Raw genomic sequence first — 16,493 nt, 5'->3', positions numbered from 1 at the left:
ACAATCCTGCTGTCAGGGTGCCAATGCCTGAGATGATGGGGCGTCCAGGATTTCCAGGTTTATGGATCTTGGGTAGCAGATAGAATACCCCAGGTCGGGGCTCCAGGGGTGTGTCTGTGCGGATTTGTTCTTGTGCTTTTTCAGGGAGTTTCTTGAGCAAATGCTGTAGTTTCTTTTGGTAACTCTCAGTGGGATCAGAGGGTAATGGCTTGTAGAAAGTGGTGTTGGAGAGCTGCCTAGTAGCCTCTTGTTCATACTCCGACCTATTGATGATGACGACAGCACCTCCTTTGTCAGCCTTTTTGATTATGATATCCTTGCAACAAAGCCCGTTGCCAACTCTGTCCACATATCTATTCAGGGGATACCATCATAGGGCCTAATCACATCAGCCACACTATCAGAGGCTCGTTCACCTGCGCATTTACCAATGTGATATATGCCATCATGTGCCAGCAATGCCCCTCTGCCATGTTCATTGGCCTAACTGGACAGTCTCTATGTAAAAGAATGAATGGGCACAAATCAGACGTCAAGAATTACAACATTCAAAAACCAGTTGGAGAACACTTCAATCTCTCTGGTCACTCGATCACAGACCTAAGAGTGGCTATCCTTCAACAAAAAAGCTTCAAAAACAGACTCCAACGAGAGACTGATGAATTGGAATTAATTTGCAAACTGGATACAATTAACTTAGGCTTGAATAGAGACTGGGAATGGATGAGTCATTACGCAAAGTAAAACTATTTCCCCATGGTATTTCTCCCTCCCACCCCACCCCCCACTGTTCCTCTGATATTCTTGTTAACTGCTGGAATTAGCCTATCTTGCTTGTCACCATGAAAGGTTTTCCTCCTTTCCTCCCCCCCCCCCCCCCCCCCCCCCCCCCGCTGCTGGTGATGGCTTATCTTAAGTGATCACTCTCCTTACAGTGTGTATGATAAACCCATTGTTTCATGTTCTCTGTGTGTGTGTATATAAATCTCTCCTCTGTTTTTTCCACCAAATGCATCCGATGAAGTGAGCTGTAGCTCACGAAAGCTTATGCTCTAATAAATTTGTTAGTCTCTAAGGTGCCACAAGTACTCCTTTTCTTTTTGCGAATCTGTATCTAAGAAACTGCATGCTTTGTAGTGGTAATATTTAAACATGCAAGGCTACAGTGTGAGTGAGGAACTCCCCCATTCCCTCCTAGAGTTGCCAGGTGTCTGGTTTTCGACTGGAATGCCTGATCAAAAAGGGACTAAAGTGGCTCCGGTCAGCACGGCTGATGGGGCCATTAAAAGTCTGGTTCCAAGAGCTGGCAGGCTCCCTACTTGGCTCCGCGCGGCTCCCCAGAAGTGGTGATGTCCCTCGGCTCCTAGGCAGAGGTGCGGCGCTTGGAGCCGCATGCATCCCTTGCCCCAAGCGCCGGTTCCACAGCTCCCATTGGCCAGAAACCATGGCCGGGAACCATGGTCGCCTGGCTGCGCCTCCCCTTAGGAGACGAGGGACATGTCACAGCTTCAGGGGAGCCTCCCAATTTTTCGCCCAGAGCCCACACCCCAAAATCTCTCCCGCACCTCCAACCTCACCTATATTGTGCCCTAGTCAAGTAAATTCCAGATAAAGATATCAGTGTTTGAATTCATGAAAAGAACTTGTCCCAATACAATGTGATCTTCCAATGATTCTTTAAAAATGCAAATGTAATTTAATTAATGCTGGGGTGTAATTCTTTTTTTTTTTTTTTTTACATATATGCTTTTAAAACTAGTAGGTTTTAATTAGATTGGTGCCCTGATTTTTAGAAATAGAGTTCTACTGTCTGCATAATTTCCAGTGAGAATAGAGTATTGTAAAGCCCACCTACTATTTCAATGCTTTTCTGTTATCTCCACTTTGAGGCACATTGAAGAAATTTTACAATAAGATTCATTCTTTAAGTGAATCAAAGGAGGAGTGTTTTCTTTTAAAATATCTGTCACTGAAAGATTATTATCGTGATGAAGCTAATTAAATTATTTTGTTTTAACCTTCCACTAATTTCGTTGAAATTTGCTTTTAGTATTATTTTGATCTATAACAACCTACGGGCTTTACTCAGACTAAAATTTACAACCACTTCCTGCCCTGAGGTATATTGGACCCAGTGAGTCACATACCATAACTGTGCACATGATCAACCTAATTCAGAAATAAATTAGCTCACTGTGCAGGGACAAAGGGTGGAGTGGCAGCTTTGCATCTTGATGTTGCAGAGCTGCTCAAGGGACTGAAATAGTCCATTGGATGAGCTCCCCAATCCCTGTGTGCCTCACATTGCTACTAGTTAGGTTATGTCTACACAGGAAAGCTTTATCGGTATACTATACCAGCAAAGAGCTCCCATTGTGAAGAAAACTATAGTTCTGGAACCACTTTCTCCCCTGGCCCATTGGGGCTGCATGGGCTATGAGAGTTAATTCATTTTTAGGGCAGAAATAACTGTTTATGGTCCTGGTGGAAAGGAGAGAGACAGATTGCTACTAATTAATTCTTGAGGAATTTTAAAAAAAGACCTTGTAGAAGATAGGGCTGGATGCGGGGGGGGGGCATCTCATTCCAGTGATTGGAAAGAAGATAAAGAGGTTGTGTCGGGGCACATCTACACTAGAAAATTTTGCTGGTATAACTATGCCAGTTAAGGGTGTGACTTTTTTGTGCCAACATAGCTAGGTTGGCAAAAGTCCTAGTGTAGATACAGTTATACTAGCAAAAGCACTCTTTTGCAGAGCTTGTTTCATTTGCCAACCTGGTATAAACTATCCTCGCATAAGCACTTTTTGTCAGTATAACAGCGTCTTGAGACTGTTGAGCCCGTACCAGTAAAGCTATACCAACAAACCTTTTCTACTGTAGATTAGATTTTATTAGACATGAGTAGTAGGTCCTGAAACATAAACACTTGTATCAGAGGCCTGGTATGAGGCCTAAGGCCTGAACTAAAGTAATGGTCTAGACTTTGTTAACATAAAGCCAAGTTAAGTTGTGAGCAAGAGGCAGGCCCTGCTCAGAGTCTGGCAAAGAGAGGGCTGATGTTGCAAAACACACATACCTAAAAGGTACTGGACACTAGAGATATAAACATATGCCAGGATGGTACCAGAACAATCTGATACTAGCACATTCCACACAGATAACAAGGAAAATGATGACCCATCCTAAAGACAGGGGCAAAAGCATAATATGATGGATGGGGTTGTTTTGATCGAACCAACATGTACAAGGTGATAGGCGGCACCTTACTACGTAGAGGGATTGTACCTCAATACATCAGGAGTGAGGTGTAACTTGTTTGTACCTGTGTATAAGAATGCACCCCTGAGGGGTTGTCTTTGTTGGGTCTAAGGTGCAGTGGTAAATCCCACTACTGACTGAACCGGTCCATTGTCAGGGAGCACATATGTACTAGCAGAACTGTAGATATCTGTGTGACAGGTTGGGTCACAGAAACCCCCTTCGGACTGTCACCTAATGTGCTGAGACTACCTCTGAGCCTGTTTTCCCTGCCAGCTTGGGACTTCAGTACCCTGTCTTGTTGAGCCAGACATGCTAGCCTGCTGCAAACATAGACCCAGGTCTGAACTATGTCCCCCAAAAGCTGCAGACTTAACTGAAAACTGCTTAAGAAGTGCTCCTGTCTCCAGCACCCAGATACCCCATTCCCAATGGGATCCAAACCCCAAATAAATCTGTTTTACACTGTATAAAGCTTATACAGGGTAAATTCATAAATTGTCCGCCCTCTATAACACTGATAGAGAGAGATGCACAGCTGTTTGCTCCCCCAGGTATTAGTCACTAACTCTGGATTCAATAATAAGCAAAAGTGATTTTATTAATTATAAAAAGTAGGATTTAAGTGGTTCCAAGTAATAACAGACAGAATAAAGTAAATTACCAAGCAAAATAAAACAAAAACATGCAAGGCTAAGCCTAATACAGTAGGAAACTAAATGCAGGTAAATCTCACCCTCAGAGATGTTCCAATAAGCTTCTTTCACAGACTAGATTCCTTCCTACTCTGGGTCCAGCAATCAGTCACACCCCTGTAATGAAACACAATCTCTGGCAATAAACCTGGCCTGGTGCCTTTGTACCTTATCAGAGTCTGTGGTCTTTGGGGTTTCTCTTGGGGTCTGCTGTGCCATCTATCTGTGCAGAGCTGAGGCAGCACGCAGAGGGAACACACGCACAAATCTGACTTTTATCAACATTGGATACAGCAGAACACCACACTGATGACACTTGACAAGAATGAGTACTACTCTCCTGTCTGTTGTATGGGAAACACTTCCCCACCTCAATCAGTTTAAGGGGATTGGTACAAGGAGATTTCAGATCAACAGTCTCCTGTACTCCCTGCTGCTTGGTTCCTTAAAAGCTCTTCCCCATCTGAATGGCACTCAGCCAACCAGTAAAGAACTGTTCCACCTCACCACCGCCACCACACATCTTAGAGACACTACAGCTGCTGTAGTGCTGTAGCATAGACAATTACAGTGACAGAAGGTGTGTTTCCTTCACTGTAGTAAATCCATCCCCTTGAGAGATGATAACTAGGTCAACAGAAAAGGTCCATAGCTGCTTCTACAGTGCGGGTTAGGTCAATCTACTGTGCTGCAAAGGGCATGACATTGTTCACAACTCTAAGCAATGAGGCTAGGTCAACCTAAGTTTTAGGTGTTGGCCAGGCCGAGAACAGAAAATTGGGCTGGACTGAGTCTTCTCATTTGGCTTCTGGGATTAGGAAATAAATTTGTGTCCTTCCCTGTAAAACTGAAACTATCATTAAGAGGCACACAATGGAGCAGCCTCCATTGTTCTGCTGCTCTTACGGCTCATTAAACTTCCACAAGATAACAGCTGCTGAAGTAAAATGTGGGATGGATACAGTCCTATATCTTTGTGGTTTTTATTTTTTTCCAATGTATTATCATAGTCTCAAATCCTAATCCTGATTTATATAAGCAGTATGATAGCTCTTTAATGCCTTTTAATACAGCTCTGTATTGGGCTGATTAATCCTGAGGATAGTCAGTGTTAATACATAAGTGTGGTGGAGAAAATTGCATCTGTTCCATAACTGTGAAGTAGCTTAGGGTACAGAAAATGGACGCAAACATAGGTGGAGGGTTTAATAGTTGGACTCCAGGGAGATTACTGAGGAACCCAGGAAGCTGAATAACACATACTGCCTCCTCAGCTACCCTGGAACCTGCATGACACATCTAAAAAAAACTTAGGTTCTTTGGAAGAGACATAAGTTTTTCCTGCTGGGTGGCTTGGGGGTCTCAGGAGGGGAGACACGACATGACTGGGGGGTAGGGAGGCATGTTGTGGACTTCTCCAGACAGGAGGGTGTGCTCTGGGCTCTGGCCGTGGGGGTGTGTGCAAAAGATGGGGCTGGCGGGGGAGGGAGGGTGCTAGCCTCCCCAACGGGGGCTCCACCCACCGCCCATGGATGCAAATGAGCTCCATCATTCCAGAGCGGTCCTTTGTAGATCTACAAGCTGTGTCTTTTCCCACATGGGGCAATTAAAGTTACTGCAGCCCCCCACTAAGCACTGGGAGGAAAGGACGGTTCCATTCCTGTACAGCAACATTGGGGCATGATGTGTCTCCACTCTATCAGTTTTCAAGAGGAGCTCTTTTGCTTAGTAACTCCACCACTTCTATATGCTTCTCATTTCTATTTCAAAGCTATTACTTTGGCAGCTTTCTGTGGACCTCAGAGCCAGTTCTGTCTCCCTTGCTGTCATTAAGCCAAGGAATAGTCAACACTTTTTGTCGTTGCAAGTGATGCACTGGCAGTTGAGGAACGATGAGTTTATAATAGGAGATCCCATCTCTTGGTCTATCACATTGCTAATCCGTAGGGCCCAGAATCTGCCTTCCCAATTCATGTTGCAATGTAAATCCTACTCACACAAGTAATCCTAGGCCACAGAACAACTCAGATAAATAAGATGCTACTCAGTGTGAGTGAGGGTGGGAGATCTGTGCTTCATATAATTAGTTATATGGCAATTGGAGGCAAGGTGCCAGAATGGGGGGTGGGGGGGTAGGGTGGCAGGGAAGCATGACCCTCCCACTTTTCGCCACGGGTTCCCCCACCCCTCCTCTTCCCCCTGAGGCTGGAGCCCAGCTGGGGACGGGAGCCTCATCAGCATGGGGTGCCACGCTGTGGACCCTTCACCTGGCCGAGGCGGGAGGGGCCAAGAGCAGCCCCCAGCCCGTGTCCCCGCCCTGCGGGCCCTCCACCCAGGGCAGGTGGGGGGTCCACAGCTTCTCACAGCTGCCCAACAGTGCAGCTCTTACCATGGCCGGGCTGCAGCTCCGAGGCTCCACCCCCAGCCAGAGTCAGGTTGGGGTAACAGCTGTGTGGACAGCTGTGGGGAGCCGCGGACCCTCCTGCCCTGGGTGGGGGGCTTCTCAGGGCTGATACATGGGCCATGGCCTGCTATCAGCCCCCCCAACCTTGGGCAGGTGGAGGGTCCTTGACTCCTGGCCCACTGTGGCTTCTGGCTTGGCTGGGGGCGGGGCCTTGGGCAGAAGGGGCAGGGTGCAGGTAGGGCCACGGAGGCAGCGAGAGCCCCTGGTCCCCCCCCCACACAAACACACACTTTTCGGCAGGCTCTTCCACCCCTGATTGGAGGGGGGAGGAATTATTGTTTGCATGACCAATAAGCGTTATATGGTTATCTCATGAGTATGCATATAAATCCATGGCAGTGAAGTCAAAGCAACCGACACAACTCCTGAGGACATCGCAGCACAAACAAAATATTTGACTTTTTGTCTGAAACAACTACAGTGCTGACCAATGAAAATAGGGTTGGCCAAGTGAGGCCCAGGAGCCCAGAGTAGGTGAGTCCTGCAAGTTTCCTATTCATTTCTACTGAAGATCTCACAAGAACCCACTTGTGTCCTTATAGAAATCCACTAATTTTCAGTCAATTGTTACCGTTGAATCTCAAATTGTCATACTCTATATTTCTTTTCTAGCCCAATAGGCCAGATTTGTTGTCTGACATAATTATGTTGTCTGACATAATTAAAACCAATACATTTTTTTGGTCAATCAGAGGTTCCAGTTGAGAATGGCAAAGCCATCCTTTTCAGCAGGGAATTGGAGCAATCAAATTTTTGAATTGCTCCGCTCCAGCACCAATAGTGACTGGTCCAGCTCTACTCTGACTCCGCTCCGCACTCCGCCTCAAATTAATTTTTAACTAAATAGAAAAGTTCATACTGTAATTTTGCAAAAACATTATTTTTATTCAGACTTTTAAAACAATTTAAATGTCATCAACAATGATACAAACTAGAGTCATTCATAATTCATTCTGTAAAAAATTATTGCAGCAATCAAGTAGTCTTTCATAGCCTGCCGCAAATCATTTAAAACTAAATTTAAAGCCGAAAGCAGTCGCTCTACACTAGCTTGAGTTGTTGGCATGCTCGAAGCAATTCTACAGGCAGCCTGAATGTGGTGTGGGTAGCTGTGAATGGCCTCAAAAACAGACTTAACTTTTAGCCTACCAATAGACTCCATCACCTCACAATCTTCCCGAAAGTTTCTCTCGAATAATGCTTTATTACAATTATGAATTGCAGAAACTCGCCCGGTGTCTTTCTTTTTTATCCAATTCCTTTTTGAAGGCATGGTCTTCTGAAGAATTGGTGCTTGAATTATCTCCATTTCCCTGTGATGGTTGAAGACATCTCAGGGATGGACTCTCCAACAAGTTCAGAGTGGAGATGGAAGTTTGAGAACAGCCTGATATTTATGAAGGATGTGAACTTTCTGAAACTGCAAATTCGATTGTTGATGACTCCTTTTGTTGTGTTGCAATTTCTTCAACCTCTTTCACCGAGTTCAAATGTAGCAATAAATTTTGTTTTTCAAGTCATCGAGCAATATCAAGGAGCCCTTCCTTTGCCTTTAGTATTTCCCTTGAGGTAAGAAGAGTCTGATACCGTGAGTCAACATAAACTCCAGCAAGGAAATGAATATTGTCAAAAAGCTTCTCTTCGCATTTCTACATGGAGAATAGAATTCCTTCTGCAATTTTTCCACCACTTTCTTGCAAGAATTTTGACACTTTTCACCATTCCTTCCTTAAAACTCCCGGGGTTATATTGATAGCTTGAAGATTCATGGTTGTTTGGTTTGGCTTTGCCAAGAGGTCTTGCAGGTTCTTCACTTCGTCCCATTCAGCTTTTCTTAACTTGTTCTCTTGTTCTAGCAGCAGCCACTTGTTCACAGTAAGATTGAAAATGAGAAGCTGATCAATCATTGCAAATGCTGAACCCCAGCAAGTCACAGTATCCAATGATTGAGTTACCCCATGTAGATGAAGCAGAACACTTTGAATACTTGGGGTTTGTAGTTTGACAATGACTTCTTGAATTTTTGCCAGAAATTTCTTCGCATGTTCTTTGTTCAGTCCATCCCAGATTGCCAACTGAAGAGTGTGAATACCACATCTCATCAGTTGGACTTTTGAGTTGTCCTCATGAAGCCATGTTGGAAGTATGAGGCTAGGGTCATTAACCCATTGCGCAGCAGCATCCATGTTGATTTTGATTTCATCCATTCCTTTAGTTCCTTCATCAGGCAAAATAGCTTCAGTTCTATCCATATCCCTGTTCTCAGAGGTAGAAATGGTTTCATTGTCCTCGCTGAAATTTTTGACGGCACATGTCATGTCTGATGGATTGTCAACACAGATGCTCAGCACCTGCATTTCACTGATCCCAAATTTTTCTAAAATAGCTTTTACTTGACTTTTCACGTACAAAGAATTGTGATGCCCTTCAGTGTCGATTATGTCCAAGGTTTTTACCACAGCTTTATCTTTTCCTTCTTCATAGTACTGAGCATTGATTGCAAGGAAATTGCTGTTTCCACGGGTTGCCGTATCCATTTTCAGGTAGCACAATTTTTGCTCTAAAGCTGTCCTGAGCTCTTCACAACCAGACTCAGCTGTGCTGACAACTAACTGATGAACCGCATTGTGCCCCGTCGAAACGCCAAGCTGCCGACCCATTTCACCTGCAATTTTTTGGAATTCTTTGTTCTTTAGCCTAATGGTAGTGAGCGGTGTCAAACTCAAGCAAACCATTTCCATCAGCCCTTCACAGAAAGTATTGGCATCCATGGTGACTGTAACTTTTGAGGACTTCAAATATGAGTCAAGTTTTGTTTCCTCAGTTTTGGGTTTCTCTTTAGATGAAGCTCTGCAAAAAATCTTTTCTCCAGGAGTTTTCAAAGAGCCAGATGAACGTTGTTTAGCCACGTCAGCTTTCTGTTTTGCCTCATCTTCCTGGTCCTTTTTTGTAACCAGAGCCACATAGTTTTCAGGATGGTTACATTTTACATGCCGACAAAGGTTGAAACTTTTCACGGCACTTGCTTCACTTGTCTTGAAGCTGCATGGTTTGAGCTCGCCATTCACTTCCTTTTCCACCTTGCACGTTGCCGATTTCTTCTTTGCTTTTCCCAAAAGCCCAGATTTGGGCTTTTCAAATTCAAAAATAGAGACGTCACTGAGATCCTTTTCTGTAAATCGGCTATCAATCATGAGGGACTGATTTGATTTTTTTTTTGAAGCCATGGCCAAATCTTCTTGTGCTGCTACCATATCCAAATATTTCTTGTTATGATCTTCAAAAAGCAATGAACAAAAGCATTACATTTTTTTCTAATGTACCTGCTTGTGATAGCTTAACCACTTAAGGTACTTAGAATTTATTTTGGATTTTCTGGACAAAAATGATTGCATTTTCTTTTTACTATTATTATTATTATTAGTAGTAGTATTAAAGTATATTTTAACATTTTAACATGTTTCTTGCAGTTTTAATGAAGTAAGAAGTATTTTTAATATACATAATTAATATAAATTTTTATTTATAAATTGCAAATTAGTTTTTCTAATGAAATTTTGCTGTAAAATATTCGAAATATTTTATCTCAAAAACGCTTTAATATAGATATATCAATAAAATTTGGTTTGTACCATAGCAATAGTATATGCTATCGCTGTTCTACAACATTAATTGTTGGGAAGTAACGAGGCTACATGTTACAAGGTTGAAAATAAACTTTAACGGGAAAGTGGCTTCAAATTGCAAGCACAGTCCTTTTAGTAAAGAGAGCAAATTTGGGGAAATATGTTTTTCCTTCATCAGCCTGAATAGATTGTACAAGATAGAGCAAATAACAGGTTTTATCTTGTATAATGTTGCCAGCCTGATGAAGGAAAAACATATTTCTGAAAATTTGTCCCTCTTTACTAAAAGGACTGTGCTTGCAATTTGAAGCAGCTTTCCCATTAAAGTTTATTTCCCATGTTCTATCATTCAAATAAAATTATTTAAACTACAGGCATCATGAACTGGGAGGACTGGGCAAATTTTATTTAATATTTTTTAAATCTTTGACTATTTAACAGATACAACCCTGGAATATGATTTGATGCTGAAACATGCATTACAATAATACTCTTAATTTATTTTTTATAATTAACCATTTTTGAGAAAACTGTTTAAAAATTTTAATCTGCTTAGATGCTTAGAATGATACAAACAATTTTACTTATTACTTATTTTTCAACTTTGGAACCATAAATTTTAAATGTAATAATAAATAATAACCAAAATGTATTAACTTATTATGGAACATAATATTACACTTGTAGCCAGGGGCAGTCGACGACAAGTCTTTCTTGAAATATGAAATAAAAATGACCAACCGCCAGTTTGGGATGCTTACGGTTTAAATAATTTTGAATAATGTAATCTGGTAGCACATACTAATGCTAACACACAGACATAATTTCATTTATCACCTCCTTGAAGAGACTGTAGCTCCCTTAGGAAAAATTTTAGGACACGTGTTCATAGAAACATTTTTTTCTTAAAATGACCTAAGGATGATGTTGGCCATTTTCCAATCACTCTGGATATATCACAAAAATCACTACTAATTTATGCAAAAATGTTTACTGTATATTTATATGCCTGCTGCACACGACTTTTTCAGTAAATTTAAAATGACAAACAATGCTACCAAAAGACCGTTGAACAGATGACATATAAAATAAATCCACCAGAGTGATACCAGGAGTACTTGTGGCACCTTAGAGACTAACAAATTTATTTGAGCATAAGCTTTCATGAGCTACAGCTCACTTCATCGGATGCATTCAGTGGAAAATACAGTGGGGAGATTTTATCATACACACTGTATGAGAGAGATTGAAGTGTTCTCCGACTGGTTTTTGAATGTTATAATTCTTGATGTCTGATTTGTGTCCATTTATTCTTTTACGTAGAGACTGTCCAGTTTGACCAATGTACATGGCAGAGGGGCATTGCTGGCAAATGATGGCATATATCACACTGGTAGATGCGCAGGTGAATGAGCCTCTGATAGTGTGGCTGATGTGATTAGGCCCTACAAGATGACTACAAGCTGTCAGGAACAGTATCCCCTATAATGTCACGGCTAACCTGGTGGCTGAAGTTTGTGACTTTGTCCTCACCCATAACTATTTCACATTTGGGGACAATGTATACCTTCAAATCAGCGGCACTGCAATGGGTACCCGCATGGCCCCACAGTATGCCAACATTTTTATGGCTGACTTAGAACAACGCTTCCTCAGCTCTTGTCCCCTAATGCCCCTACTCTACTTGCGTTACATTGATGACATCTTCATCATCTGGACACTGAAAAAGAAGCCCTTGAGGAATTCCACCATGATTTCAACAATTTCCATCCCACCCTCAAGCTCAGCCTGGACCAGTCCACACAAGAGATCCACTTCCTGGACACTATGGTGCTAATAAGCGATGGTCACATAAACAGCACTCTATATCGGAAACCTACTGACCACTATTCCTACCTATATGCCTCTAGCTTTCATCCAGATCACACCACACAATCCATTGTCTACAGCCAAGCTCTACGATATAACCGCATTTGCTCCAACCCCTCAGACAGAGACAAACATCTGCAAGATCTCTATCATGTATTCTTACAACTACAATACCCACCTGCTGAAGTGAAGAAACAGATTGACAGAGCCAGAAGAGTACCAGAAGTCACCTACTACAGGACAGGCCCAACAAAGAAAATAACAGAACGCCACTAGCCATCATCTTCAGCCCCCAACTAAAACCTCTCCAACGCATCATCAAGGATCTACAATCTATCCTGAAGGATGACCCATCACTCTCACAGATCTTGGGAGACAGGCCAGTCCTTGCTTACAGACAGCCCCCCAACCTGAAGCAAATACTCACCAGCAACCATACACCACACAACAGAACCACTAATCCAGGAACCTATCCTTGCAACAAAGTCCGTTGCCAACTCTGTCCACATATTTATTCAGGGGACACCATCATAGGCCTAATCACATCAGCCACACTATCAGAGGCTCATTCACCTGCGCATCTATCAATGTGATATATGCCATCATGTGCCAGCAATGCCCCTCTGCCATGTACATTGGTCAAACTGGACAATCTCTACGTAAAAGAATAAATGGACACAAATCAGACATCAAGAATTATAACATTCAAAAACCAGTCGGAGAACACTTCAATCTCTCTGGTCATTCGATTACAGACCTGAGAGTGGCTATCCTTCAACAAAAAAACTTCAAAAACAGACTCCAACGAGAGACTGCTGAATTGGAATTAATTTGCAAACTGGATACAATTAACTTAGGCTTGAATAGAGACTGGGAGTGGATGGGTCATTACACAAAGTAAAACTATTTCCCCATGTTATTTCTCCCCCCCACCCCATCCCCCACTGTTCCTCAGACATTCTTGTTAACTGCTGGAAATGGCCCACCTTGATTATCACCATAAAAGGTTTTCCTCCCCACCCCTTCCTGCTGGTAATATCTCATCTTAAGTGATCACTCTCCTTACAGTGTGTATGATAAAACCCATTGTTTCATGTTCTCTGTGTGTGTATGTAAATCCCACTGTATTTTCCACCGAATGCATCCGATGAAGTGAGCTGTAGCTCACGAAAGCTTATGCTCAAATAAATTTGTTAGTCTCTAAGATGCCACAAATACTCCTTTTCTTTATTGTTATTCAGGAAACTCCAATTACCCATGGCATCCATCCTAAAAATCATCAGTTTGGAGCCATACACCACAACTCAGAGCCTGGCTTTTGACTATTGTTCTCCCAATCTCTCTATCAGATGGTGAGTTCCCATCAACTCTGCACTTTCTGTGGCTTCCCACATATTCCATTTCCTGGTGGATCATTATAGCGTCACTTATTTTTGTAACACAGAATCAAGGGGGGTCCTGAATATAGATTTTCCAGCCACACTTCAGTAACCTTGACAATATTTCACACTGAAGCTAAATGGTGCTATAACTTTGCTTTTGTACTAGACAACGTGAGCTATGGTTTTTGTATTCTATTTTGTTTAAGCAAGTTAGAGAGTTTTACTTCCCAAGGTATCTTATTATGGCATTATCAAATGGCTACACATTCTTTAATTAACCTTAGTTCTGCATTTTTCTATTCATTGAGAAATTACCCATAAATATTGTATTAATCCGCTATAAAAATAGTATGTGTGGGGAGGGTTTGATGAGTCAGAACTTTCACAGTATTTCTCTCTTGTCCTTGACCTAAGACATGCTGTGGTATCTACCTTTTCAAGGCAATGACAAAGGATGTTAAGTTAGTTTGAGTAGTCTGGTAGTGGTAAGTTTCCCACCCTTTAACTTTGGGCTGCTGTTTTCCTTTCCTTTTAAAACCATCCTAGATCCCCAAGTCAGTAAAGCTATTGTGCATATCAATAGCTAGGAAGACAGACAGTTTATGAAGATTTTGTATTGCAGTTCTAGGGTTGCCAGTTTTCGACCTGAATGCCTGTTCAAAAAGGGACCCTGGCAGCTTCGGTCAGCACTGCTGACCGAGCCGCTAAAACTCCAGTCAGCAGTGCAGAGGGGCTAAGGCAGGCTCTCTGCTTGCCCAGGTTCTGTGCAGCTCCCAGAAGTGGCTGGCATGTCTGGTTCTTAGGCACAGGGGCGGTCACAGGGACTCCATGAGCTGCCCCTGCCCTCAGCTCCGGCTCTGCAGCTCCCACTGGCCAAGAACTGTGGCCAATGGGATCTGCGGGGGCGGCGCCTGCAGGCACAGACAGTGTGCAGAGCACTCTGGCCCCTCTGCCTAGGAGCCGGACATGCCGGCCGCTTCTGGAAGCCACCTGAAGTAAGCGCTGCTGGTCGGAGCCCACACCCTGAACCCCCTACCGTACTCTAACTTCCTCCCAGAGCCCTCACACCTCTTGCACCCCAACCCTTGTCCCAGCCCTGAGCCTCCTCCCACACTGTAAACCCCTCAGCCCCAGCCCAGAGCCCCCTCCTGCACCTCAAACACTTCATCCCAAGCCCCATCCCAGAACCTACACCCCCAGCTGGAGCCCTCATCCCCCCCCCGCACCTTAACCCCCTGCCCCAGCCCTGAGCCCACTCCACACCCAAACTCCCTCCCGAAGCCTGCAACCCCTCCTGCCAACCAACCCCCTGTCGCAGCTCTGAGCCCCCTCGTCCCTGACCCCACCACAGAGCTCACACCCCCAGCCAGAGTCTGCACCCCCTCCCACATCCCAACTCCTTGCCCCAGAGCTGAGCCCCCTTTCACACTCCGAACCCCTCAGCCCCATTCCAAAACTCCCTCCTGCACCCCAACCCCTGTCCCAGCCCTGAGCCCTCTCCCACACTGTGAACCCCTCAGCCCCAGCCCAGCGCTTCCCCTGCCCATCAAACACCTCATCCCAAGCCCCACCCCAGAGCCCACACCCCCAGCCAGATGCCTCACCCCCTCCTGCACCCCAATGCCCTGCCCCAACCTGGTGAAAATGAAGGAGGGTGGGGGAGAGTGACTGACGGAGGGAGGGGAGATGGAGTGAACTGGAGGTGGGGACTCATGGCACCGGTGAGGTCTTCGGAGGAGTGGGGGGTCATGAGTGTTCATTTTTGTGTGATTAGAAAGTTGGCAACCCTATTCTGTTCTATGCATATCATTAGTGGTGCTCTCAGAAGCGATGTAAGATGCATCATCATGTTTTGAGCATAATTTATGCAAATCTTCCATTGCAAGAGCCAAACCATTAGACCAGCCATGTGTGCCTGCATTCATTTGTATCTTGCAGATATTTACTTGTTTGAATCAGGAATAACAACACTCCCACTTCCAGTATTAAGTCTATTTAGTAAAGTTACAAAGGTTTGCAAGCCAGCCTTAAACTGTTGATGTATGCTTTCAGGAGACTAATTCTAAGAGAAAGCAATGATTCTGCATCTTTTAAAAGACTTGTAAATGATGGCATCATGTGTATTCCAACATCTGTAGGTAATCCAAGCACAGTAGGTAAAAGTGTTTCAAATTTCATTGAACAAAGAGTAAACATCAGCTGAAAGATTGCAAGTGTTTTAGGAAAGCTTAAATAGAATACCTAATGCCTTTGTTACTTTTTAACCAATGAGTCTGAATTGTGGATAAGATCATGTTTTGAAATAGGATATGGAGTAATACGCAACCTCATTCTGCATCTTGGAACATGTCTTATTTATGACAGTCAGAAGAGTTGGGGATTGCAACAAAAGGAGAAACAGAGAAAGTTTCTGCTTTTAGTGAGGATTAATTATCCTACTGTAATCAAGGACTTTACCTTGAGTTAACTATATCAAACTATAGAATTATAATTGCTATCTGTCTACATCTATAATATCTGAGTTAGTCATTCACAGTTTGGGATATCATAGCCTGATCATCTGCATCTTTGCAGACTCTGACTGACTGGAGAGTCTGTGGAAGTTACCTGCTTGTTACCATATCTGTAAGTCAGCTAAGTTTTATTTTTATAGTAATTCTATGAGTCTGATACTTACTTTACAAGAAATATTGAATTAGATCATAGAATTGCTTTCAGACTGTACTATGATGATTTCATGATATTCTCATTAGATGTTTATGCTGTTGGAACTGTTAAAATATTAATTTGTACACAATACTGAAGACACAAAGTTTAGCAATAGACTTTGAAAGGGTTTTTTTTACTTTTAGGCAAATGAAGACTATTTGTCACAAATCCATGTTCTCAGCAATGTTCTTTATCTGTTTCCAACATAATTTATCTAAAGAAAAGTTAACTAAACAATTATATGACTCATGTTTTCCAGAATATTTCTCAGTATCCATCTCCCTACATTCTGAAGAAAACATATTAGAAATGAAAGAAAATGTTTTTTCTGAAGAAATATATGTATACACACACACACACTGCATGGTGCCTCAGGAAAAACAAAATCTGCTGTTTTTAGTTATAATTGATGTGGAAAAGTCCCCCTTCCCTTTCATCTATCTTAGTTACTTATATCCCCCTCTCCCATAAACACAGTATTGGAACA

At 43.0% G+C, this 16,493-nt stretch overlaps 1 protein-coding gene across 3 annotated transcripts in view; it reads left to right on the top strand.

Moving 5' to 3' along the window:
• HAPLN1 (hyaluronan and proteoglycan link protein 1) overlaps window positions 1-16,493 on the top strand; it is a 92,080-nt gene that overhangs the window by 20,558 nt on the left and 55,029 nt on the right. Inside the window, exon 2 of one of the 3 annotated variants that reach the window (XM_043515057.1) lies at window positions 15,872-15,922. The exons of 1 other annotated variant lie outside the window; for it this stretch is intronic. The gene's annotated coding sequence lies outside the window, so the exon portion shown is untranslated. Of the gene's footprint in view, window positions 1-15,684; window positions 15,923-16,493 lie in introns of those variants that run through there. One more of the 3 variants, XM_043515056.1, reaches the window with a different exon arrangement.

This window comes from Dermochelys coriacea, chromosome 5, assembly GCF_009764565.3.
Source record: "Dermochelys coriacea isolate rDerCor1 chromosome 5, rDerCor1.pri.v4, whole genome shotgun sequence".
NCBI lineage: Eukaryota > Metazoa > Chordata > Testudines > Dermochelyidae > Dermochelys > Dermochelys coriacea.
The sequence above is the reverse complement of the archived record's forward strand: the minus strand, read 5'-3'. Positions and strand labels throughout refer to the sequence as shown.